The sequence below is a fragment of the Gavialis gangeticus genome, unplaced genomic scaffold, assembly GCF_001723915.1.
Source record: "Gavialis gangeticus isolate Ggan-Ray unplaced genomic scaffold, GavGan_comp1, whole genome shotgun sequence".
Lineage (NCBI taxonomy): Eukaryota > Metazoa > Chordata > Crocodylia > Gavialidae > Gavialis > Gavialis gangeticus.
The window spans coordinates 25,412,694-25,439,933 of NW_017729004.1; the positions used below are offsets into that span (position 1 = coordinate 25,412,694).

The window sequence follows — 27,240 nt, forward strand, 5'->3', positions numbered from 1 at the left end:
GCAAAATTTCACCAGGTGTTTCATTTCAAAGCTATTTCAATGGCTTTTGAGCTCAAAACAGCAAAATTGAAACAAAACAAAAGCCTTCAAAACAGCTTTGAAATGAAACAAGGACTCCTGAAAAGTTTCAAAAAGTTTTGAAATGTTTTGAGTTTCGAAGCCGGGTTTGGCTTCAGTGCCAGTCCTAGCCGGCAGCAGCAGCCTCCTGTCATGCTGCACAGATCCAGGGGCTGCGCCCCCAGGGAGGACTCTGGCACAGCCCCCAGCCCTCCCAGGAAGCGCTGGCTCCCAGATCTGCACACTGGATGACGGCATGCTGTTGCTGTCGCCTGGGCCAGCAGCAGCACCAGTCTTCCTGGCGCTATGTGCAGGCTGTGCCCAGCACTGGTCCCAGTCAGCAGAAGTAGCCTCCTATGATCTGGCAGGCAGATTGGAGGCCTGCCCACACCCCCGGGAGGAGTCTGGCAGAGGCCTGCATCCCTCCCGGGGGTGCGGGCCCCCAATCTGCCTGCCAGATCACAGAAGGGTGCTCCTGGTGCCTGGGACCAGCACTGGGCGCAGCCTGCACCCAGCACAGGGAAGATTGTTGCTGTTGCCCATCTCATAATTTATAGTTGATATTAGTGTGGAAGATAAAAGTACGCTAAATAAACTATAGAGAAATAGGATATGGCCATGCTTACAGCAGCCATGGTGTAAATTTTATAATGTTTGCCAATGAGGAAGAAAGAGAAACAGTTACTTTTCATTGTCAAAATGAGAATGTGTAGGTTGATGCTGGGTAAGAGGAGAGTTTATGCAATGAAACAGTTGTAATGCAGGTGTCTGTCATCATGAAAAAGCTGATGGAGCACTGATTGAGATGGCTGGGTTATGTGAGATGACACGTTGCAGCATATGCTGTCTGGAGAGTACAGGAGCTAATAACAAGGGTAAGGTTATAATAATAGGTGCATTTTCAGGGACTCAGATTGGGTGGTATAGGATCACATTTAGGCAACAAATCAGTGGAAAAGGATATAGATATAAGCTCTCTTATAAAAACTTCTTACCCTCCTTTATCTTCAGCTAACTAGAATTGAGTTATCAATGACCTAACCTTATTTATTTTATATTTTGATCATCATCTCACTGGACTACAGCAGTGACATATACCTGGGATGAGTTTTTCAAAACTTTGGAAACTCCAGCTGATACAGAACGCTACAGGATGTCTCCCAAGCAACAAGAACTAAGTCAAACATATCAAACTAGTCCTCAAGTCCCTATGCTGGTTTACAGTAAAATAATGAGTAGGCTTACCAGTCTTCTCTTCAATATGTTCAGAGGCCTGGACCCAAAATATCTAAAAGACCAACTAGGTTTTGATACAAAAATCATGGCTGGCAAGTTCTCAGTGTTGCAATAGAACTTTATGTAACATGGATAACGCCTGTCTATGCTAAAGATAGCTTTTCTGGGAGCTGACCTGAGTCTGCATAATAAACTATAGCAGGATTATCACAAACATCCACTCCAAAAGCAAGGCACATTTCTTTGACTTTGCCTTTCCTAACATAAACTTTTAGCAATGTGAATGCCCATAAAGATATACCTAATCCCACTAATATAGAATACCCCAACAAACTTTTCTTCCACAGAGAGGAAGGTGAGACAATGAATAGTACTTGGTTGATATTACTGATGCTACTTAATGCACTGCTGGAATGTATGTAGTTACTGCAGTATATAGTCCAAATAGAGTAGAATAGTGTCAAAAGGCAATTTGCTGTGTGATTTGGGAGCATAACTTAATTGCTAACTGCATTACCTTTTCCATTTTAAAATGGGAACAGTAATAATTATAGCTGATTAGGAATTTTATAACAATTTTTTTTTTTTATTGAAAGATGTCAATTTGTGAAACCTGAAACTTCAAGAAAGGAAAAATTCTTGGGATTGAGTCGATATCCAAAAATTTTTTTAAAAAAGTTTTAAAATTGTCCAGACATGTTCACTTTTTCCAAAGGGGGGAAAAATGGTTTCTGATTCCAATTAACATTTCATTTTGAAATTTTATTTGCAGGAAAATAAACATAAAAAAGAGGTTGAAATTAAAATAAAACAATTCAATCTGAGTTTGACTCTTCATTCTAACCTGGATGGGAAACAGTTCTGAAATCCTGAAAACTCTCCCACGACAAGACAAATCATTTCACACCATACTGCAGTAATAATTACAAGCATCACAGGAATCTTGTGCAGTTTATTTCACTAACGGTTGCATGTTGCTTTGAGGTACTCAGACAGAAGCACAAATGGTGTTTATGTTGTTGTAAACTGATCACACTATGGGCCTGATCTAAATCCCATTGAAGTTATTGGGAGCCTGTTGATTTCAGTTGGCTGTCAGTTAGGTTTAAGAGTCAACATAAATCCAGACAAAATATAATTATCTTTCAGTTATGTATTCAGAATCATACTTTCAACTTAGGTGTTTGGTGCATTCTTTTAAAGATAAATGAATTGACAATCAAATCAATGGGAGCTGAGCTAATGAAATAAAAAGCATTCATCTCTCAGACTCAATTAGGGATACCGGTCTCATAACGTGTGCAATTCCCATCAGTGTTCTAGAAGTTACAAGCATGAATTCTGAGTATAGTTGACCACTTGTAGAATAGAGGCTGAATTTTCTATAACTATTTAAAGTGTTCAATACCTACTAAATTGGGAACTTGCTAATGTCTCATACTACTTAATGGGAGTTAGGTATGAGAATCTTTAGGCTTAGAAAATCTGACTCGGACTTTTTAAGCATCAAGTTTGGAAACATATATGCACCAAACACTTAAGTTGAAAGTAAGATTCTGAGCGTATAACTGAAAGATAATTATATTTTTTATATTATGTAATTGAATTTATGTTGACTATTAAGTCTAACTTGGCACATCTACACATGAAAATGCAATTCAGTAAACTCTGGCACAGTTTACGCTGGAGTTTCTTGCTCCTGGGTGCGACATTTACACGTGTCCAAGACTGCTGCACACTGATCTGGGACAGTGCAGCCCTGGCTGTCAGGAGGCCCTGAGAATCAGCCCAGGGCTTCTCCAACCTGACTCAACGTGCTGCAGATGGTTTGGCTGGTGCAACAGGTTACTTCAGTATGGGGCTAGCAGGCAGGCAGCCAGATGTGCCTACTCATCTCATGTAGATGCACCCATTGACAACCAAACCACACTGCAGGTTTAAGTCCCCAAGCAGGTAAGACTCCACCTCTCTTTGCTTCTCTTTTACGTGTTCTGTACCTTCCCTCTGAGCTTAGTGGTATTTCCCCCTCTTCCCATTCCTCCCTTTCCCTACCCACCAGTGCTGCTGTCCCCAGCTGATCCAAGGGATGTGTGGTGGTGGCAGGAGGTCCAGAGTTGCTTCTGCTCTGCATCACCAACCAGGCTGCACAGGGAACCAAGCTCAGCTGGAGGCAATGGCAGCAGAGGCATCAGATGTATTCCTCCTCCTTGTCTGGTTTCTCTGTGTGTTGCCTACCACCCAGGAGCAGGCTTAGGGAAGCAGGATCCAGCTGCTTCCATCCAACTGAGCCTGGCTCCCTGCAGCCCCAGCTGAAACTTGGCAGGAACAGCTGGGACAGTGGCAGCGGTAGGTGGGTCTCCCTGAGCCCAGAAGGTTGAGGGGAGAGAATGGGAGATGGTATGTGTGCTGATGAGTACAGGGGGTGCTGAGAATGAGAGAGAGTCTTACCTGATTTGAGGACTTAAAATTTCCATGGGTCCTACAGTATAATCTGGGGGTTAGTGGGAAGAGGTTGAGAGTAGGAGGTGCAGCCATGCCTGCAGCACTCATTGCTGTTACTCCCTGACTTTAAAAATCCTGGATCCACCTCTGATTATAAGCATGTGTTTTCATGGGCCAGCTGTGTGCTTAACACCGTAAGTATAATAACCAGTTGGGCAGGAGTAATTTCAGTTTGCCACATAATGTCATGAGGGAGGCTGGTGAACTGTTAAGACAGCATGGTATCCCAAAACTTATGGTTCTAAGGTACCTAATCACTTCTGAAAGACTTGGACCATGTTAATAAGCAATGAGAATGTATTGTATAAACAGTAAACTGCATTTCTAAATGATTTATTAAAACAAACCAAAGGAGTGACTGGAGAATCATTCTTATTGCTTGTGTCCTCATTTATCTAATAGTTATTTTATTTGCAGGTTCATAGTTGCAATATGCTGGCTTTAATTACTTGAATAAATTTTAATGTAATTAATAAGTTGAAATTTTACTCTTGCACTCAGGTGATTATGCACCATGAGTGGTAGGGGTGCAATTTGCATGTTATTATTAATATGGAGAAGTCCTTTTGCATGCTAAATAAGTTAATGCTTAATTTTAACACATTTATGCCATTAGTTTGCTTCCAAAAAAGTAAAATGAGCATAGATAATAGATACAATTTTCAAAATGATTACCACTTGTATTATTTATACATATTTTTTCATCCCTTATTCCCCACTTTATTGTCAAAATGGGGATAGAGTCCCATCAAATAACATTAGCTTATAAAAGCCAAAGAACAGGAGGACTCAAAACACAAAAGTATGATGCTAGAAGAAAAATGGTAACAGTACTGGTGAAAGGCCCTTTGTTGGGCAATGGATATGTTATACTGATGATGTTCTTGTTTTATGGTTTCAATATAATTCTAGATTCTGTTAGTTCACCTAGCATTGTGCATACAGTTTCTGGTGAGTTCTCTAAGCTTTTTCCTTCTGTAACCTTGATTCTTCCTTCAAAGTTCCATGAGGTTGCTACAGTTTTTCTTTCAACAACTTTATTTTACTGTGACTGAGTGTTAGCACAAGTATCTGCTGGCTTCAGAGGCTGTTAGTATGCAGTTTTCCCTGCAGACGTGTCCTTTTCTAGTGATGTGGCCTCCTCCTCCTTGCTTTGTTACTGCTACTAGTTGAAGTTGCTTTTGTTAATGTGTTATATGGCATCTTGTTAGTCCTCTGCATTGCTCAAATTCCTTATTTCTTTGGATTCTGCAGTCTTCAGTTCCAAGTCCCCATCTTGGTCTTGGTGTCAGAATCATGTTCTAGGCATATAGCTAGTCCACAGCTGCAATCCCCAAATTAAGCATACAGCTAGTCCACAGCTAGTTCCAGTTTCCTCTTTTGTGTGGCGAAGAGAAGAACAAAGTGGGATTTGATAACAGTCTTTAAATACCTAAAGAACAGTTATAAAGAGGACAGAGATAGTTATTCTCTGTGGCTGCAGGGAAGGGTAAGGACAATAGTCTTAAATTGCAGGAAGGGAAAATTAGATTGGATATTAGAAAGAACTTTCTCACTGATGGGGTGGTTAAGTATTGGACCTAGCTACCTGGAGAAGTTGTGGAATCCCCTTTCCAAGAGGTTTATAAAAGCAGGTTAGGGAAACAGTTGGAATGGTTTAGCTAGGGACAATCCTGCTAGGGAGTTGGACTAGACCTCCTGAGTTCCCTTCCTACCCTACTTTTCCCGATTCCACCTTCAGTAGTATGAAAATACCTCATATGACCTATGCCCTACCAGAGTCTGTATCTGTACTTTTTCACTGTCTTATGGGTATCTAGGAGAAACTGTCTTCTGTACAAATTTCCATTTACTCTGAACTGTTTGGATTATGTTGCACTTTGGCCCATGTTGAAGCTTAGCATTTCCAGGTCTGCCATATCCTACTGTCATGGAACGGGGTCCCTAAGGATGGCCATGATCTCCTAAGGCCCCTCGACTCTGCCAATTTGGCCCGATGGGCACCCTCTATTCTCACCTGCCACGTCTTGATGTATTTTGTAATATAGAGAGGCTGCCTTCATGTCCTGTTGGCCATGGTCCTGATGGGTTTCTTGAGCCCCGTGGGTTCTGGTCCCCTTGTGGGTCCCGTTTCAAACTAGATGTCCCAGGGACACCCCAGCCTCATGGGCTATATGTGTGGCTCCAAACCACCCCTTTACTACGCCCCAAGACTCGCAGATGGTACTGGCATTATAACAAGCCCTAGGTGAGACGATTTGGCCCCTTGTCCTCACTGGGCTCTTTGCAGCCCTGCCTCTGCACCCCTTGGCATGGGGCTCCTCGCAGCCCTGCCTCTGCACTCCTTGGTGCAGGGCTCTCACTGGCACCAGGGTTTGGGCACCCCAAATGCCACACCCTCACTGGTGCCAGGGTCCCCACACTGCAGTGGGCCCCCAATGAGGCCTCCTCCTTCCCCAAAATAGCCTCACCCAAACCACAAGTGTTATAAAACAACAATCAAACATAAGCCCCTGGGCTATAACATAACACAAACCACAGAAGGTGTGCTCTACCCCTTTACATTACTAGGAACAGCACTCAGTCAGGCCTCTTCCCTTCACTCACTCTAGGAGGGCTCCTTCCCCCTTGGCTCCTGGCAGAGAACTGCCCTCCTGGCCTCTGGCCTGGGGTTTATATACGAGCCAGGCCCTGCCCCTTCTGGTCAGCTGACCGCTGGCAGGTATGGGCCCACTAGCTCATTCTGGCTGCCCTGGTAACCAGCAACTGGGGCTCCCAACTGACTGCTAGGATTCTCTCCTTAGCAGTTTCATCCCTTAAAGGAGCAGGACACCTCAGTGCCCTGCAACACCTACAAAATGTGACTTCATTTTTCTGATAGCAGCTCTTACTTGAGTGTCCTCTAGAGACAGTCCACCATGAAAAAAATAGAGTAATCTCTAATCTAACCACATAGGAATTGTTTAAAGGAACCTATTTTGTTCAGTTCCTTTAAATAGGTTCCTTTAAACAGTTCTTTAAATAAAAAAATGTCATTAAAAGCGGTCTGTTCCTACCTCATTCCAAGGTCAGGTTAGGTAGGATTCCATAGCACCTGGCTCCACAGTTCAGTGGGAATTGATTTAATTATTGATTAAATAGCATAGTTATAGACATGGTAGTTTAATAGCAAGCAGCCTTCTCTGTATCATCCATATGTTCAGATGCTCTCTGAATCTGCTTAAGTCACATTGTAGCGACCCTCCTCTTTATCAAAATTTTTTATATTTTCAGTTAGTGCATATACAGCTGCTCTTTTTCCTCCTGGAAGAAAATGGGACATAAACCATTTGGACATATACTAGCAGGTTCAGCAGCAGTTGGTTTCCCACACTGTTGTCAGGAAAAGTGCAGGCTGTGGGCACTTTCCCCATGCACCTACCTACTTCTGACAAAACATTTAAAAGATTGCCAACCCCCAGTTTATACCACTATCCTTTCCCCAAAACCTTACTTTCATGTCCTCACCATTATTTCCCAGAACGAGCTCTAAATATAGATCTAGATTACTTTGCTTCCATGTCTCTTTTCTGTTTTTAGTCTAGATACCCAGTTTTTTTAGCGATTTATTGCCTGCTCATGTGCCCTTTCATCACACCATCTTTTCTGATGCCATAACTCATTAGTCTGACCGTTGCCATCAGGACTTAGGTCTTGCGTGCTTAGTAATATCTTGTATGAATTCCATGTTTCTAAAATCAAAATAGACTTTTTATTTAAAGAACTGTTTAAAGGAACCTATCTTATTTCCATCCTGTAAATTCACCCCTCCTGCAATCAGTGTTTCTCTCTACATGCTCCATGAAGGTTACAGCAAAAAACCCAGGATTCTAAACTTGCCTCACAAATTGTCTATGTTTCTTTTCTGTTGCCAGCAATTAGTGGCTTTTTGTTGTGCTAAGTAACTTGGACTTCCTATTTGATTTTTGAATTTGTAAGAGAAACCCTTTGCTAGGACATCAACAGGCTCATAAACATGCAGAACAAATTCCTTGGGGATTTTTAAAACTACTCACTTTACAGCTCTTGTCTTTACTGACTCTATATCATGCAGGCAAGATCTTAAGTCTTTCTCATATTGTTAATGCAAGTACTAGTGAGAGGAGTATCTGAAAACTACACTGCAAATTCATGTGTTTTTATCTAGAGAGGTACACCAACATTTAATTAGATAGAGCTAATCTAGCTAATCACATTCCATTTCAGTTTTGCTCATGTTTCTCAAATAATTTCATGGCCATAGCTATTCAATCAATTCCAGGAGATGGGAAAGCAGGAAAATGGTTAAGGCTGTTGGAGACAGATCAGTATCTCTTTCCTATTAACAGATGTGCAACTTTCTACAACTTTTCAATCCCCCTATTGACTTTGTGATGTTAATGTCATCTTGCCCCATTTTATGACAACAGGATACTATAGGAAATAAAATGTTTTCTCAGTTTCAATCTCCTAGAATAAATACTACTTTATTAGATTTCTTTGATGCTTACTATAGATATTGCTGTTGTAATACTAATCCTGAACAAAGATCTACTAGCACATGATTTAAACACAGCACATTCATGAAAAATTACTTGTTGGTCTGCACAGGCTTTGATCTGATAGAATTTGAAGGGAGGTCAAATAGCCTTCACTAAACCATACATCATATAATTATGGCGATTCCTCTTGTAGGCTGAAAAGTAATTGTTGGCAGGAGGAACTAATGCCAACATGCATAATGTTGAAGAATTAGCACCTCAGTTCTTACCACTTCCTTCTGTGATTTGAGCTGTCAAATTTTGCTGAATGATTTTAAAAGAAATTGAGGATAATAATGGACTCTGGTTGAATTTTCTTTTGTGATAATTGCACTGTCATTTTTACATTATCTTTGAGGTTGTTTTATTTAAATTTTTTTCCTGCTCATAAATGTTTCAATATGAGCTTGTGAAAGAAGCTTTCACTTGTGAAGGAACTGAGGAGTAAATAGCACAACCTCGTAAGTTACAGAGGCATGGGACATAAATATAGAGATGTATATTTCATATAACAATAATTTCAATTTTTGTAGCAACTTTAATCAAAGTACCTCCTTCACTTTTTATTAATTTTCATGTGCTTATAATATAGTCATGTGCATGTGTCACATGTCTCAAAAAACACTTAATTTAAAACTTCCCTTTCCAAAATGACTTCTAGTGAAAAGCCCAAAGAAGTAAAATTTCTGAAGAAAATTGTCAGTTTTGTAAATGTAGACAGACCTATCCACTATTGGCCTGCTTCTGAAACTGATGGACTACTTATATGTTTAAGACTAAGATTAAAGCTATGGGCATTTAAAAATTAGGCCTACATTGATTGTACATGCATACATTTACATAAATATACACATTTATACATAAATATAAACATATAAATACATATTGATATATATAATGAAACAACTCATTGATAGAATGTGATCATTATTCACAATTTTTTCAAACTGTTAACTCCATTGATGTAAATTCTAGCATAATCAGACCCCTGTATTTCATTTAAAAATGTTGCAGTTTCTCTACTTGAAAATAAAGGTCATTTCAACCAGGATATAGCTCTCTTTAAATATTAAAACCTCAATATTTTTCAAATGCTAAATTAAATATTGTCCAGTGCAGATCAAATTTTGCATTGAAACCAAAACAGTTTGCCTCCCCCCCCCGAATTGGGAATAAACTACATAGGGAAAAATTTGGACTTATGACAATAATACAATGCCAGAATCAAATATTAACACAAATACACATCTTGCATAGCTCTCTGTTCAAACACTAGCCCACTTTGGTGTCAAAATATAAACCAAGCAATGGCTGTGAAAGTCACTGGGGATGACACCCACACTGTCAAAACACAACAAAGCATTGTCAAAGTCAGTCTACGGAGACTACATTAAGTTGTCAAAAAGCAACAGATGCTCGTATAGATTATATTACCTCTGAAAGACAAACACAAGAAATTAAACACAAAGGCTCTGATCTCAAATCAGAGTACATGGATGTACATAGTGGCACATTTCTTTTTATTTCACAGTCAAAAAATCCTTTTTGGGTGTATATGTACAGAAGGGACATTTCAATCTTTTTCCCCAATATGGGCCTCTAAATGTTTCTATTTATTACACATTAGAATGGAGCTAATCAAAGGTTACAGTGGGTGAATCTACACATGCAATTAATGCGAAGCAATTAGCTTTGGAGTTCATTGTTCTCGGGTGTACTGTTTGAACGTGAGCCTGGGAGCAATAAACTGCAGAGCAATAAACTACAGAGTTTATTGCCATTTGCACATGTGCCTGGGATCACAGCATGTTGAGCTGGGTCAGAGACGCCCCAGATGGCAGGGCCCCCCCAGGGGTCAGCCTGCCAGCCTGGGACTGCTTCTCTCAGCTGAATATGCTGTGCTGGGACTGGCTGGTGAATGAGGGTTAGGCAACAAGCAACACCCAGTGCAGGGCTAGTCAACAAGCAGCCCCCACACTGAAGCAGCTTTGTGCCCAAACCAGCCAGGGCAGTGTCTACACGTGTGCAGCTGGGCAGTTTTTTACTCCACAGCAGGATAGTGCCTGTACTTACAAGTACTATCCTGCTGCAGAGTAAATTAGTTTAGTGTAGCCTAATAGGGATGCACATGTTGATGCCAAGACATTTACTGTGCAGCTAATTAGTCTACAGCATGGCCAATGTCTCATGTAGATGTGCCCATTATTGCTAATAATAAGGTCTGTTATCTTTTTCTTATCTCTAATAAGGCCCCAGGCAGACATTACAATTAAAATGCAATTAACCAGTAAAACATCTCTTAAAGTGTAAACTGGCCACATATTCAGCAGATTAATGGCACAATAAAATCACAAACCAGTTACAAAACTATTACAAAAGGTACACACCTTATATTGAATGTGGGGCACGGACTGTCCTGATGCTCAAACCCCTGAGCAATCCTAATCAGCTGATCCTGTGCAGAAATGGGACTGCCCCAGGGAGAATCAGCTGATCAAGATGGCCCCAGGGATAGAACCCCATGGCAGTCCGTATCTTGCGAACAGCAGCCTGTCATCAGCTAGCTCCAGGGACCATGCAGGAACTTGAGGTACCCTTATGGGTCCCCAGAGCCAGCCAACGATCAGCTGATTGTTGGGCACTTCAGTTTCTGGTGCATGAGGAGCCCAAGATCATGATTCCAGCCCCCTTCCCCACCACTCTGGGAATATGGCATGATTAGGATCTGATCGCCAATCATACAACTGCACTTCAAAATGGGACACAGTAAAGGGGAGGTCAGAGCTGTGTATTATGCCCTTGGCATCAAGGCATAAAATGAGCAGCCTACATCCTACAGACAATTATTCATTTACAACAAAGGCATAGCAGATGAGTCAGGCAGATGAACTGCCCTGGATGGGTGGGTGGGCTGGCATTGTGACTGGCCCTGGGATGGCCCCCTGCCACAATCTCCCTGTGGCTGTCATGCTGTCCACATTCTGTCCTGTCAGCATATTCCTTTGTTTCACAAACCCATCACATTCACACATCCTAATTTGGTCTGTTCCCACAAAACTGAAAATCCCAAGGCATTGCAGTTGGGCACTGTGACCTTGCCAATGCGGCAGAGTCCCTTATCTCTGTTATGGTAAACTGTTCATGTTATGAAACAGTGTGGTATATATCTTCAATTTCTCAGCCTGTGCATCTGCTTGCTGTTTGCCGGTGTCAGACACAGTGGGCCTTGAAGGAGACTTTTCCACAAACCGGCTTTTAGAACTCAATTGACGCTTGCCATTGCCCTGTGTGGAAGGGGTGAACTTTGATGCTCAGTGTAAGCAACAGCCTGCCCCTGTCTATGGGCCAGCTGCCCACCTCACTGTCTTGCCCCGCCTTGATAATACATGATTACGGCATTAATTAGGTGGGAGGCTGCCCATTTTGTACCCTGATACTTAGGGGGTTAGCTGCAGCTGTATTCCACCCCTATGCTGCAGCCCAAGCCTCGCAGATGGCATCTCAGGTAGCTAACTCAGCTGTCCCCCTTGCCCATTATCTGTCATCCCTTCCCTAGGACCTTCAGCTCCCCCTTAGTCCCTGGCCCCATCTCAGGCCAGTTGGGACCCTGAGCTTCTTTGCTGTCTGTGGACGTCCCTCATGGTGGGCCTGTGGCCCTTTTGACCCCTCTCTGGGTCCCGGGCCCAGCACTGATCAGTTGGGTCCCTTGGGTCAGGTCTACTCTGCATGCCTGCTTTCAGGGTTTGGGGTTCCCCCACTCCCAGTTCAGGTGCTTTGTAAAGCATGCCTGGCCCTGCTGGGTCACTCCCCTAGCCAGCTCAGGCACTTCCAAAAACTTACCTGGCTCTCCCTGTTTTATATAATCCACCCAAAGGTTGCGGCAGAGGTTAAGGTGCCTCAACCCGCCTTACACCAGGGAGGTGATCACTCCTGGCATTAACATAGGGACTGCCACACCACCAGCAGCCCTACCAGGCCTTCCTGTCTGGCAGGGTGCAGTTTTAGGTCATGCCCAGGACGAATGAAGCCTCCAAGCCATTCCCATAGCTTCACCCTTACCTCCAGGGTGTTTCTGGCAGAGCTCAGCAGAGAGGTGTTTCTCCCCTCTGCTGGCTAATCATGAACCACTCCCAGGTCAGGGAGCTGGGCCCTAAAATGCCCACCCATATCAAGCACCTGCCCCTCCCTGGCCCAGTCCTCAAAGTTGCAGCACCACCAGTGCCCTGCCACACCCTGGACCATTGTTCTAATGCAATATCTACCTTAGCCAATTCCCAAAAGCAAATCTCTAAATACAATTTTCTATCCATTAGGGCCTAAGAGTTAATTTTTCAGAAGGCATAAGAGATCAAACTGACCAACTCAATTGGTTGCTTGATTAAAATTATAATCAAATAATAAGACATGGAGCCATACATTATTGATGTACGTAGGAAGGGCAAGGTCAACATATGTTAAGTACAACCTATATTTATACCATGCCTGATTACAATGCAGTAAAATTTCTTTTTAATTACCTCAGATGTAGGTATTCTTCTCTTTTCTTCCACTTCCAAAATTAGTAGAATACAGAAACATCTATTCACTTGTCTTTTATCTTTCTAGTTCAATAAAAGGGACAATTCATTAGAAAAACATAAATTCTGTCTTTCTGGTATAAGTCACAATTACTAGAGAAAGAGAGGTGGAAGTCAGGGTAGATTTGCACCTTATAGAACAACTGCACCAGAAACACATGACATAAGCTTTCATGAGCCTGAACTAACTTCACCAGATGCTTTGGAAGGACATGCACAGAACAGTGTATCAAATGGAGGAAGTGATTTGAATACAAAACACAGGGTATTGGTGAGGCCAATTTGAATACTAGTAAATTTCCATGGTAAACCCTTTTGTGAACACCAATACAGTTCATATTCATGTAATTTAACACAAGAACAGGAAAGGCTTTTATGCTTATAGAGACATGAAGGATTAAAATGAATTCTTAGGGATTATCATTAGGCCACACTTGTATTTTTCATAAAGTAACTGAATTTAGGCTAACTGTTTTCTGAACATATGACACTACGGCAGGGTTGTCAAAGATGTGGTTGGCGGACTGAATCTAGCTCATGGATCCATGTCACCCAGCTCATGGGGATCCTGAGGGTGCCAGGCATTTGGGAGCAGGACTGTTGGGGGCAGGGCCTGCCACCAGATTCCAGGTTACAGAGTCCTGTTGGTGATATATTTTGGAGGTGATAGGGTTAGTGGGGATTGTATTAATTCCTGTGGCTCCCTGAGACAGCATAGGTTAATGCTGCTACTGCTTGCCCCACCACCAGAGGTCTGGGTGGATCTGCCCTATGAGGAACTCTATGGTTTAGATCCATCTCATGGGGCCCAGCCAAGTTTGACTGCCCTGTACTACAGCTTTAACTCCAGATGAGCAGCTTATTGGTCTATGTTTTGGAGCAGAAATATATAGATTTCTTGGAACTATAGCTGTAATTTCTGGCAGAATTGACCCATTTCCTCATTCTTCCAAGGCTGAGAAGATTAATTGACAGCAATGGCATTACTGTGTGGGTCCTTTTTCTGTAATATGAATATAACAAAGTACAGTATTAATAGAGTGCCTTTTATATATGAGTTTGTAAATTAAAAAAAAAAAAGTATGTATATACTGTACATATGCCTTCCACAGTATATGTATGGCTTCACTGTCCAGTGAAGAACCATAGAAAATAAAACAATTAATGATGTGGACATTGGAGTCAGAAGTGGACTGGCCAAGTTCGCTGATGACACCAAACTTTGGGGCAAAGCATCCACGCCAGAAGACAGGCAGGTGATCCAGGCTGACCTGGACAGGCTCAGCAAATGGGCGGATGAGAACCTGATGGTGTTTAACACTGAAAAATGCAAGGTTCTCCACCTTGGGAGGAAAAACCTGCAGCATCCTTATAGGCTCGGCAGTGCTACACTGGCTAGCACTATGGATGAAAGAGACTTGGGTGTCATCATTGACCACAAGATAAACCTGAGCCTTCAGTGTGATGCTGCTGCTAGTTAAGCGACCAACACACTGGCTTGCATCCATAGATGCTTCTCAAGCAAATCCTGGGATGTCATTCGCCCCTTCTACTCAGCCTTGGTGAGCCTGCAGCTGGAGTACTGTGTCCTGTTTTGGGCTCCACAATTCAAAAAGGATGTGGAGAAGCTTGAGAGAGTCCAGAGAAGAGCCACGCACATGATCAGAGGTCAGGAAAACAGACCTTACGACGACAGGCTGAGAGCCATGGGGCTCTTTAGCCTGGAAAAGTGCAGGCTCAGGGGTGATCTGATGGCCACATATAAGTTTATCAGAGGTGACCACCAGTATCTGGGGGAACGATTGTTCCCCAGAGCGCCCCAAGGGATGACAAGGTCGAACGGTCATAAACTACTGCAAGACCGTTTCAGGCTGGACATAAGGAAGAATTTCTTTACTGTCCGAGCCCCCAAGGTCTGGAACAGCCTGCCATCGGAGGTGGTTCAAGCACCTACATTAAACACCTTCAAGAGCAAATTGGATGCTTATCTTGCTGGGATCCTATGACCCCAGCTGACTTCCTGCCTTTTGGATGGGTGGCTGGACTCGATGATCTTCTAAGGCCCCTTCAAGCCCTAATGTCTATACAATCTATGAAATACTAAACATTTTTTACTTTTTTTTGGTAATTTCTTCATTAGCAGCCAGAAAGAAAGAAAAACACTGAAATGTTTTGAACTATTACAAGTTTGGCTCTGATTTACGGCTTTGGCAAAAATATGGGTCACTTTTTATTTGGCTTTACTTGTCAGTTCCTACCATGGCATACAAGAAATAAATATTGTGTTCTTGGAAATATTTAATAATTTTTAACTTAAGTCTTAATGAAGTCTAAATTCCTTCTCAAGGTAATCGGCATTCTTCATGAGACTAACAGGACTGGGACTGGTAAGATGCAGCGTTGCTTCTAACCCCTACTTAACAAGAGACAGACAGATATACAATTCCTGAGAATACAAGAGACTAATTCAATCAGTTTTCTTTAGGCTCTCTCTAAATAATGCTGCAGTGTCCATTAGTATTTTCTTCAACTAGTGTCCCATTTAATCTTCCAGATGCGGCAATGGCTCTGTTTCAATGGACTCTTTATATTGTTTAGTCAAAGATGCTTTTCTGAGTTCCTTTTTTCCTCCACAGATGTTACCAAAAATGTGCTCTGTTTTTTTCTTCCTTGGTACAGTAGGCTCAGTTTGATCTCCTGAGGTTTTCCATTCCCGTGGTTGCTCCAGCAGATTGATATGGAAATTTTATTCCTTTTAAGCTGTTTTGTTTTGTTTTGTTTTTTCAATTTGCTAAGTGACAAGAGGCTTCTTAAAGATCTCCTAAGGGCTTTGCTAGTTTGCAAGGAGCATTCTCCATTCATTGGTTTGTAAGCGCTATAAACACTTTTGGCCATGCTGCAATTTTCATTTTCTGGCCAATTGGTTTCACATATGTTCTAAGACCTTTAGAATGTTAAATAATTTTTATCAGAAGTGTTATTTTAGTGCAATTCAGTGGATCCCTAGACATACCTAGTGTGACTGATAGGCAAGAAAACAAGAGTGCAGCTTTGTTTGTATTTGTCATCAGTGCAAAACTCCCTGAGCCAGCAGGAATATTTCTATTCCTGTAAACTACAGTTTCACAGACCAAACTAGCTAAGGTCTGATTAATGCATTGGGCGGTGCTTAATGACCTCACTTCCCACTGAATCCTCTCTCCTAAAAGTATTCATTCCCTGCTTATTTTTAATAATTCTAAGGCCTGATATTGCTACTGTTCCTATTGGCGTTCACTTTGTACGCAGGAGATTAAGGGCTATGTTAATGGTAAAAGTACAGGACTGAGCTAGGCAATGGTTAAGGTCCCTTCCAAGATCAAGATCATGTGATTCTTTTAGTCAGGGTCACTAAAATATCTCCATTACATTAATGATTTTCCATTTGCTGTTGCTTCCACAGCATAATTAGAATAATGTTCTAATTCTATGTTTCTGATTCCAAGCAAGCCAACATCAGCCACATTCAGCTCTTGACTGGCGCTGGTCAAGAGGCCATGATAATCCCCTGATGATGCAGAGACTCTTTCGAAGTACCTTCCCCTTTTTGCAGGCTGCAGCTGTGGTTTCCAGCCAACGGGCCATGCAAAAGTGTGTCTGCAGTGAGACAATGCAAACTATTATGCATTTTTCCCTTATGCAGTCTATGCAATTACTGCTCTACCTTCAATTAGTATCACTGAGATGATGTAAAAAGTGGCATGTATAAAACAGGGGAGTAGCTAATATCAGAATGCTGATCACCACAGGGAGTCTTGATTTAAACCATGACACTACTACTACTAAAGCTATAATGATTCCAGCAGTCTTTCCTGCCCAAGTGCAGGGGGGCTGGACCTGATGATCTTGAGAGGTCCTTTCCAGCCCCAACATCTATGAATCTATGAATAGATGTGTCCTGGAACAGCTGATATCTGCTTTATTGGGCAAAACAGATATTGCCCATTGTCCCATACGGTTGGCCCCCTGGCTCTCTCAGGGCACCTCTGCAAAAGGGGAACTGGATTTGCAGGGACACGCATGGGGATTATGACTTAGGTTGCATTTATGCCAATGGGGAAACCTGGGTGGGTGCTTTTGTGGCTCCGGGGAATCTTCTACCCGATCCTTGTAGGAGATTTCCCTGGAAATACAGACTTGAGCTGCTGAAGCTCTGGAAGTGCCTGCCCAGAGCAGCTGGAAATCTTGGGCAGCTCTGGGCTACCAATACTCTCCTGCCTTAAAACAAATAGATGTCCTCAAAAAACAAGCACAAATTTATACTGTCTTTTGTTAGGGCCAAAGTTTGGGCATGTGTGATACAACAAAGGGCATGGACATCTGTTTGCTTTTGCTTTGTGTCATAATAAACATTTTATAATGGCACAACAGTAAATGTTTGCAGCCTAACATGTACTCAGAATCCATGCAAGAAAATCTGGATCACAAACGTACATACACAATCATGTTCAAAGTTTGTAGAAAATGCTCATGGAAAATATCTGCAGTGTTTATGCAGCCTTATGCCTGAATCCTCCAAGTAACATTATATGATGTTTCAATTCCTAAACATTAATGCTTTAAAAATGGATCTATCTATTGGTAATTCATGTGAGAATGCTCTTCATCTTTCTCTTCCTTTTATCTCCTGTCTATGATCCCTTAGGTGAGGTAAAATGCTATTTATTTCCAACATGTAGCCATTCCTTTATCCAAAATGGTATGTGTGTTTCAACATTTCAATAAAATTATATATTTTAAATTTTTCTATCAGTTCCTTCTCATTATTTGTAACTACAGTCTACATGCTGCATAATTCATGTTCAAATCATTTGCTGATATGGCAAAGGGTTGCTCTTTATAGCAATTGTTTAAAAGAACAAAATGGGGGTATTTAAATGGCTAATCATACAGTTTCTCCGGGAAGATATGAGCATTTAAATTACATGCTGATAAACTGATCAGAAAGGAATGCTGGCAGCTAGATATTGTACTAAAAATACAAAACAAAAGATGCTGTCTCTGCATCTGTGGCATTTATTGAACTAATAATTGCATTTTAAACAATTTAACTTTATATTCCTTTATTAAAACAGATTATAGATAGATTTGAACTCCAAAATGCGCACTGTATGTAACACACATTTTTGGCTGAATGATAGAATGTTGATTCTTATAATCAAAATTTTATAGGATTTAGCTCAAATCTTTCCCTAGGGGAAGAAAAATATCAAATATTTTAATGAAATATTATTGTTCATTCCTTAAACACATCTCTTCTGAAATATATTGTTTTCACAAGACCTGAATACTGTCTGATTACAACTCAATAAAACCAAAAGCACAAAACAAAATGCAAAACCAGAAAAATCAGGGCACAGTCATTTTGATCCATGCATTCTTGATAACTGATGGATGTGGAGTCTAGATCTCCTAGCATTTATGTTCTTTTTACACTAGTGAACTCAGCTGGAATCAACAAGGTGAATCCTGATTATTGGTAGTCAAACTTTTCCAGGAGATATAGCTGGAGTGGAAGCCTGATCAAGTGTAGAGAATTTGAAAGCAATACACTCGACTCCAAAATCCCTTGGCAAACCAAGCCATTTCCAAATCAAGATGCTCTAGATCTTAGCCAGAAATGGCTATTTACTCAGTGTTTAAATCCCACCGAAAATCATATTTTACTTAGAAAAGGCAGAAAAATGATTTTTTTAATGTTTCATCTTCACTTTTCATGGAAAATCTTCCTGTTTTTCTACAAGTTCTATTCCTGACACGCATATATTAGCCTAATTCAAGAAAACAACCCTATTTTGGAAGGGCACTTAGGCAGATAAATATATAAAGGCTAGATTTAAATCAACTTTGTAGGTAACCTAAATTGGTAGTTAGACGTCTACACATAAAGGAGCCTGACTTTGTATTCTGGTAAGCATGATTTAGTCTAACACAAGTCATATGTCTTGACACAAAAGTAATTACGGGATTAAATTATCCAGCTGATATACAAGAGGTCAAAATAGATCCTTTCTAGTTTTAAAATCTATATGTGCAAAAGTGACTTGCTGACTGGATCTCTAGTTTGGAAGGGAAAGAACTTTGGAATGTCAGAAATATTTAAATTTAAATACTCTCATGATAATCCATTGGCTGTTTATCACGGTCACTTAAAAATCTCTATTTTTAGCATCGGGCTGTTCCCTTTCTTGTTTTGTGTAGTTCCTTAATTCTTCTTCCCGCTTGAAATGGATAGTGCACCTTTATCATTAACATGCTGTATGTGTCTCCTTACTTGACTTTTACATTATTGCTCTAGCTATTACTACGCATGCATTATTTATATGGTTGGCTATCAGGGAAAAAAGGCAAGCAATTTACTTGTCAAAACATATTAGAATGCATGACTTTAAATCAAAGTTGCATGGGTTGGTAAAAAGCTATAATAAATGCTCTTTGGCTAATATGTTAGTGTCATTCAGTGGGGATGGTCAACGTATTGACTAAGAAACCTGTAATCATTTTTAAGACTCATTCAATAGAATAATACTTCAGATGATCATAGTCCACTTTTAATTGTATAACATTAAATCTTAATTTGTGGACTCTATTTTCTAACAGGTGGAAATTTGGACCTGTTCTTTAAAGCTAACGTCAGAATAAAATAGGCATTCACACAGTACAAAAATTACATACACGAGGAGCCTAATTATCTAAAACCTGACCAGTATACACCAACAGACTTAAAAACTCATCTAACCTGCACAGGATTTTCTACCCTGCAGAGTGCATTCCTCTGAATTGCACTGAGTTCCTCTAAGAAAGACAAACCTTTCCTGCAGGATATAAATGTTATGGCTCCTGCGGCTTCAGTTCTTGTGTTGTAGGATACAAATAACTCAAACTGAAGTCAGGGCATCTGAGTTTTCTCACCATGTGGTCTTACAGAAAGTTATGGAGATACCTCTTTTATTTGAAAGGAGAATTAGATCCCTGTGGACTCTATATCAGTAATGTCTTCTGGAAATTACAGAACAGTTTTGAGTGCCTTGTTGTTCTTAATATTCCTAGAAAATCTCTTTGCCTCTTCTTCTAAGGAAGTGCCCCTTCCAATGGAAGTTTTGAGAATAACTGAATTTTTGGTTCACTGCCAATTTTTTTTTAAGAATCAGAATTTCTCTGAAAAGATTTTATAAGGCTCTTTCAGCCAAGAGAAACATGACTATCCCCAACTAGATAAGTCCAGCCAGGGCTTTGTCTTAAAACCTCCACGGATGAAAATTCTACCACCTCTCTAGGTAACCCGTTCCACTGCTTCACCACCCTCCTAGTGAGAGTTTTTCCTAATATGCAACTTAAACTTCTCTTGCTGCAACTGAAGACCATTGCTCCTTTTTCTCTCATCTCCCACCACTGAGAACAGTCCAGCTCCATCCTCTTTGGATCCCCAGGTCTCTTTGGATCTACAGGTAGTGAAAGGCTGCTATCAAATCCCCCCTCAGTCTTCTTTTCTGCAGACTAAATAAGCCAAGTTCCCTTGGCCTCTCATAAGTCATGAACCTCAGCCCCCTAATGATTTTTTTTCACCTCTGCCAGACTCTCTCCAAATTGTCCACATCCTTTCTGTAGTGGGTGGCCCAAAACTGAACACAGTACTCCAGATGTGGCCTCAGCAGTGTTGAATAGAAGGGAATAATCACTTCCCTTTATCTGCTAGCAACATACCTACCAGTGCTAGTTAGCCTTCTTGGCAACAGACTGAATATGTTGACTCATATTCAGTTTATTGTCCACTGTAACCCCCAGGTCTTTTTCTGCAGAGCTGCTGCCCAGCCAGTCAGCTGCCAGCTTGTACTGACGCATGGGATTGTTCCATCCTAAGTGCAGGACTTTGCACCTGTCCTTGTTGAACCTAATGAGATTTCTTCTGGCCCAATCCTCCAATTTGTCTAGGTATCTCTGAATCCTAACCCTACCCTCCAGTGCATCTACTTCCCCCCAGCTTGGTGTCATCTGCAAACTTGCTGAGGGTGCATGCTATGCCATCTTCAAGGTTGTTGCTGAAGATATTGAACAAAAACAGCCCCAGTACTGACCCCTGGGGCACTCCACTTGACACTGGCTGCCAAGTAGACATTGAGGCATTGATTGCTACCCTCTGAGCCCGATGCTCCAGCCAGTTGCCTATCTACCTTACATTCCATTCATACAGCCCATACTTCCTTGGCTTGCCTGTGAGGGTGTTGTGGGAGATCGTATCAAAAGCCTTGCTAAAATCAAGGTACATCAAATCCACTGACCTCTCCACATCCACAGAGCCAGTCACTTCATCACAGAAGGCAATCAGGTTGGTCAGGCATGCCTTGCCCTTGGTAAAACCATGCTGACTGTTCCTGATCACCGTCTTCTCCTCCAGGAGCTTAGAAATGGATTCCCTGAGGCTCTGCTCCATGATTTTTCCAGGGACTGAGGTGAGGCTGACTGGTCTGTAGTTCCCTAAATCCTCCTTTTTCCCTTTCTTAAATAAGAGCATTATGTTTGACCTTTACCCATCATCTGGGATCTCTCCTAATCACAATGGGTTTTCAAAGATGGCTAGTGGCTCTGCAATCACATCAGCTAACTCCCTCAGCTCTCTTAGGTACATCTCATCTGCCCCATGGACTTGTATATGTCCAGTTTTTTTATATGCTGGACTTATACATATGTCCAGTATATGTTCACCTGTTTTTTCACCACTGTTGGCTGCTCACCTTCTCCCAAAACTGTGCTGCCTGGTGCAGCAGTCTGGGAGCTGACCTTCCTGTGAAGACTGAGGTGAAAAAGGAATTGGGCACTTCAGGCTTTTCCTCATTATCTGTCACTATGTTGCTTCCCCCATTCAGGAAGGGACCAACACTTTACCTAACCTTGCTCTTGCTGACATACTTGTACAAATAGCCTTCATGTCCCTTGGTAAATGCAACTCCAGTTGTGCTTTGGCTTTCTTGATTTCATTCCTGTGTGCTTGGGCAGTGCTCTTATACTCCTCCCTAGTCATATGGCTTAGCTTCCGCTACTTGTAAGCTTCCTTTTTGTATCTAAACTCACAGAAGAGTTCTCTGCCATGCCAAGCTGGTTGCCTTCCATGTTTGCTATTCTTCCTGCACGTTGGGATGATTTGTTCCTGTGCCCTCAGTAAGGTTTCTTTAAAATACAGCAATCTCTCCTGGACCCTTTTCCCACTCAAACTGGCCTCCCAGGGGATCCTGCCCATCAGCTACTGCATGCTCAAAGGCTGCTTTTCTGAAGTCCAGGGTCCATACTTTGTTGCTCTTCTTTCTTTTGTCAGGATCCTGAACATCTCATGGTCACTGCTGCCAAGTTGCCATTCACTACTACATTCCCCACCAGGTCTTCTCTGTTTGTGAGCAGCAGGTCTAGAAAAGCACAGCCCCTAGTTAGGTCCTGGGGACTTCCTGGAGCAGCAGTGGTACTGAGCCAGCCACTGCAGAAGGATCATGGCTCTTTCTGACCAGGCTCCCTTTCTTGTGGTGCTTTTTTAAGTGGCAGTTGTTTTGTTTTTTTTACAGCAATAAGATAATTAAAGTTAGTAGTTCAACTAAGGCATGCATTGTAGTAACAACTGTCATATGTAATTCAGACCTTTATTTAATGTATTTTAGATGCATGAGAAATCATGTTTCTTTCCTCTTTTAAGCATGAGTCTATTTGAGGGCATCAGGATTGCTATGCCACTAGTTAAATGAAAGACCCTTGGTTGCCGGCTTTCTCTGTGGTGCAGCACCTATCTCAGGCAGGGTGTGATGGCTTTAAGTGAAAGATGCCTTCAATCAGGCATTTTCTTCTGCACAATTAAGCAATGCAACATCTTCAAAAGTGGGGTTTTCTCTTGAACAAGTGAAAAAAAACCTTTTTCTCTAAGCCATGAAACCATGTCATAAGAATGGGCCACTGTACTATAACTTCTGTGCCTCTGTTCTATTGGGAACCAATAGTTAGTGGATAACAGAAATACGGGTAAACTGCCTAGTCACACCCCCAAATCTCCTGTACATAACATCACACAGGAAGCACATGAGGAACTGTGCTTGTTACTGGTCATATCTACACATGAATTAATGCACCCTAGTTAGTGTGAATTAAGTTTAGTACTTGGCTAACCAAGTACTAATTCAATGCATAGTAACTTGCACTGCTGTGCAATAGTACCAGTGCACTTTCTTTTTTTTAAATGCTTACTGCACAGTATCTTAATAACACTGCACAGTAGCATACCGGCCAAAAACCATGGTAATATGCTACTGCACAGGGTTATTAGGCTACTGTGCAGTAAGCATAAAAAAGTGCACTGGCATAGTGCACAGTAGTATTAGGCTACTTCACAGTAAGTATCACTAAAAACCTGTGCACTGGTGCTACTGAGAAGTAGCATGAGTTACTGCACATTGATTTAGTAGTTGGTTATCCAAGTACTAAACTGAATGCACAGTAACTACAGCATATTAATGAATGTGTAGACGCACTCACTGACAATGTAATGCAAACTGTTAAAACTGAGATTTATTAACTTTTGCAACAACCTACCTAGGGATTTAGTAGACTTTTCTTCAGCTGAAAGGTACCCTTCCTTGGTATTTGTAGTAATAGAATTAGTCATTGCAATAGCAGCACCATAGGACCATATCCAAAAAGTGAGTATAATCAGACACTTTTATTCCAAATGAGTAAATCACCAAAAGCTGAGCTAGTTACATAGACATCTGAGAGTCTTGAGAGGCCTCTGTTTTCACCACACAGATAACTTGGCAATGTAAAGTTGTGCTACAGCATCGGACCAGAGACACGGCTATCTTGGCTGAGCTGAGCATCCCGGTCCCTATCATGCCTATGTCTATTTGAGATTCACTAGTTGGACATCTCTATACCTAAATCCCTCAAGTGTCCAGGCTCAGAAAGGCATGCTCAGCACACAGCTGACATACACCATTGATTTCTTTACAAAACCCAAGAGCAACAGGTGCTACTCACATTTTAGATAAAAACACTAGTGATCAGGGTATTTGCCCAGGGAAAACTAGTTTCTGGGTCTGCTTCAGACTGATTCACTTAATGACCACCTCCCAAGTCTGCCAAAAAGGCAAGATTTCATATGTGCCAATAGGAAATGATGAAGAAAAGGGTGTATCCCTCTGCTATTGTTTTCATAGTGTAGCAAAACACTCAGTTTTTCTTTTCTTTTTTTTTAAATACATTCCCTCCCTCCCCCAACTATTTCTGACTTTTTCTCTCCCTCTCTATTCCCTATAGATAAGTATGAGCAAGTTAAGACAGGATAAACTTTAGCATTTTTGTAGCAAGTTTTTTTCCCTTCTCTCTACTTCTTGGATCCACTGTTTTATATTGTATAATTATTATGTTTATATTGATTTTTACTTTGTGATTACGGTTTTACTGATTTTTGATTTTTTTTTATATTGATACTATATGATTTAGGCCTACATGTGTAAGTTAGCATAAGTAATGTCAAGTTTCCATTTTGTATGTCAAGCCTCCATCTTGTGTCCTCTGCCTGGGTGTAACCTATAACTCATGTCTAACCAGTCTCATGTAAATTGGTTCCCCTGAATGAAAAGGGATGAATGAGGGTACTTGAGATACAATGGTAGCAGGCCTCTACTGAATAATCAACTCAACAACTGGATCATCAGCTCAATGACCAGACTATTGCCCTGCATTGACTCACCCAGGAACCACGGACCTCACCCAGGAGCAGAACAGAAACCCAGCATTTGAAAGACAAAGACCCTACAGAAACCAGCAACCCCACCATTGTGTCCTACCAGACAATGAGGACACCTGGATCTGCATGTAGGCATCTAAGCAGGACTGTCCTTTCCTGGACATGTCCCTCCTATAGGAGACACAGGTAGCCCACCCCTATAAAAGGGGTGGTAGAGTGTGACCTCCTTGGGACACCCTCTCCATCTGCACCAGCACTACGCCACACCACCTATCCACCCAGAGGCCCTGCCGGCAACACCCTCTGGACAACACCTTGCTCGAGAAGACCTCGACTGGCCATCGAGGATCAACTCACAGCCTAGGATGGGTAGCTATCACCCACCTCCCTTCCCCAAGCACATGATCTGGACTCTGTCTCTACACACTTCAACTTCGATCTCTCCACCAAGCCTTTTTCTCTCCTGCTACCATTGTGTGTGTGTGTGTGTGTGTGTGTGTGTGTGTGTGTGTGTGTGTGTGTGTGTGTGTGTGTGTGTGTGTGTGTGTGTGTGTGTGTGTGTGTGTGTGTGTGTGTGTGTGTGTGTGTGTGTGTGTGTGTGTGTAGGAACCAATAACTTCATGAGCTGTATAGTATACTGCCTGTTTAATAAAACTGATATTCTTGAGCCCAAATTGGTCGCTGTCCTGCTGCAGGCTCCCAGCTAAATCCCTGTGTGTCTGACCTCCCTCTGGGCCTCATTCCTCTATCTCCCCCAGCTCTGGCTTTCTTTCCCTCTCCACTTACCTCCCGGCCCTACTCTTTGGTTTCCTAGCTCTAGCCCTCTGGCCTCCGCCTTTGCCTTCCCCCTCATCTCTCTCTCTCTCTGTTCCTGCTTGTGTCTCTCTCTCTGCCTCTGCCTTCTCCCCAATCCCTGTCTCTCTTTTCCCAATCTTTCCCACCTCCCCCTCCATTCTCTGGCTTGCCCTGGCTTCCCAGGCCCCAGCTCCACCCAGGGCCTCTTCCCCGAAGCTTCTCCAGCTCCCCCACACCATCTCCAGCTTCCCTCACAAACCTCTCGGTTCCCCCTGCAACCTCTACAGCTCCCCCGCAGCCCCTCCAGTTCCCCACAGTCCCAGTTTCCAACTCTCAACGTACCTTTTGGTTCCTCCACAGCTCCGGCTGTGGTCCCAGCCTCTGTGTCGGCTTCTCCTTGGCATTGCCCTTCTGCTCTGCCAGCTTTGGGCATTTTCCTTTAATCAATTAACACCAATTAACCTCAAGTAACCCTGGCTCCCCTCCAGTCTTCTGGTTCTAATCCTGGCCCCAGCAACTTTTACTCCTGGCACTTCTATGCTCTTATTTTTCCCTTTCCCATCTTAACCTCTATCCATCTCCCTCCTTCCACTCCTTCTGGAAATCTTTGACCCTTGACTTCCTCTCCCATAGTCACCAAGAACCCTAGGTATCCCAAGTACCCTAAGCACACACATACAGACCACACCACCCAAGTTAGGAACTCACCTGTGTGTATGTGTAGCTGTATGGTGAGTGTGAACTGGCGAAAAAAAAGTATATATATTATCTCATTGTATGTGTGATATACAAATTAGTGATCCATGTATGTGTATTGAGTGTGTGGGTATTGACAACTAATTTTTGTCTAATTTTTGGTGTGTATATTGTGTATGTGCTTGAATTAGTGATAGGTGTGCATGTGCTTAGACTGGTAGTCTTGCATGTGTGTGTGCCTAGTGTGTGTACGTTCATGTATGTATATATGCATCTAATTGATCTGTGTGTTTGTAAATGTGCAGTTGTGTCACCCTCCCATCTAACAGCATAATTTTGAGATTGCCTGGTTAAATGATTCCTTTTTTCATCTTCTTATAAATGATTGCATAGGAAGTCAGGGAACATTTTTGTCTAAGGGAAACATCCCATGTGTAAAGGTCATTTTCTTAGAATATAGACAGAATTAGATGAGGAAGCAATTGGCAAGGTACTGCAAAGCTATACAAAAAAAATATAATTATACTTTTCCAAGGTTGCTCAAAATAAAGATATAAGTTGTTGAAGCTAAGTTACTAGCTTTGTTTCATATAGGGACAGAGCATGAAAATACTAGGTTAGCTTTTTAAATAGAATATATCAAGATGGTACTTGATACATTGAAATAGTATTTGAAAGGGGAAAAATGATTTCAGACAAAAGAGAAAATTGCAAGGTTTAGCAGGGTTTTATTGTAAAGAGATTGATGGACATTTGTGGGCATATGTAAATAGGTTTAGTCAGTGCTTCAGTGAAAACAACATTGGAGATAAGAAAAATGCCATCTTTCTACTGTTGTGTGGTGCAAGACACATGAAATCTGGTTGGATTTTATGTCTGCTAGTAAACCTGATAAAGGCAAAAAATATTCCAAACAGACAATAAGTAAATGCCAACCATTTACTGTAAACGGATTATTATTCTTTAAAAGGGTTATTTTTTTAGCTTGAGGGAAAACAGCACTGTGTATAGAATGAAGAGTTTATTTTAAATAAGAATAGAAGAGCTGTCTGGACCT

The 27,240-nt window shown here is 41.7% G+C and overlaps 1 long non-coding RNA gene across 1 annotated transcript; it reads right to left on the reverse strand.

Moving 5' to 3' along the window:
* Positions 1-14,997: 14,997 nt before the first annotated feature.
* Positions 14,998-24,380, reverse strand: LOC109291487. Its single transcript, XR_002095861.1, has 3 exons — positions 24,282-24,380; positions 21,686-21,687; positions 14,998-15,031 (listed from the first exon to the last, which is right to left on the reverse strand). It is a non-coding gene; the product is annotated as an uncharacterized LOC109291487 (long non-coding RNA).
* Between the last annotated feature and the right edge of the window lie 2,860 nt (positions 24,381-27,240).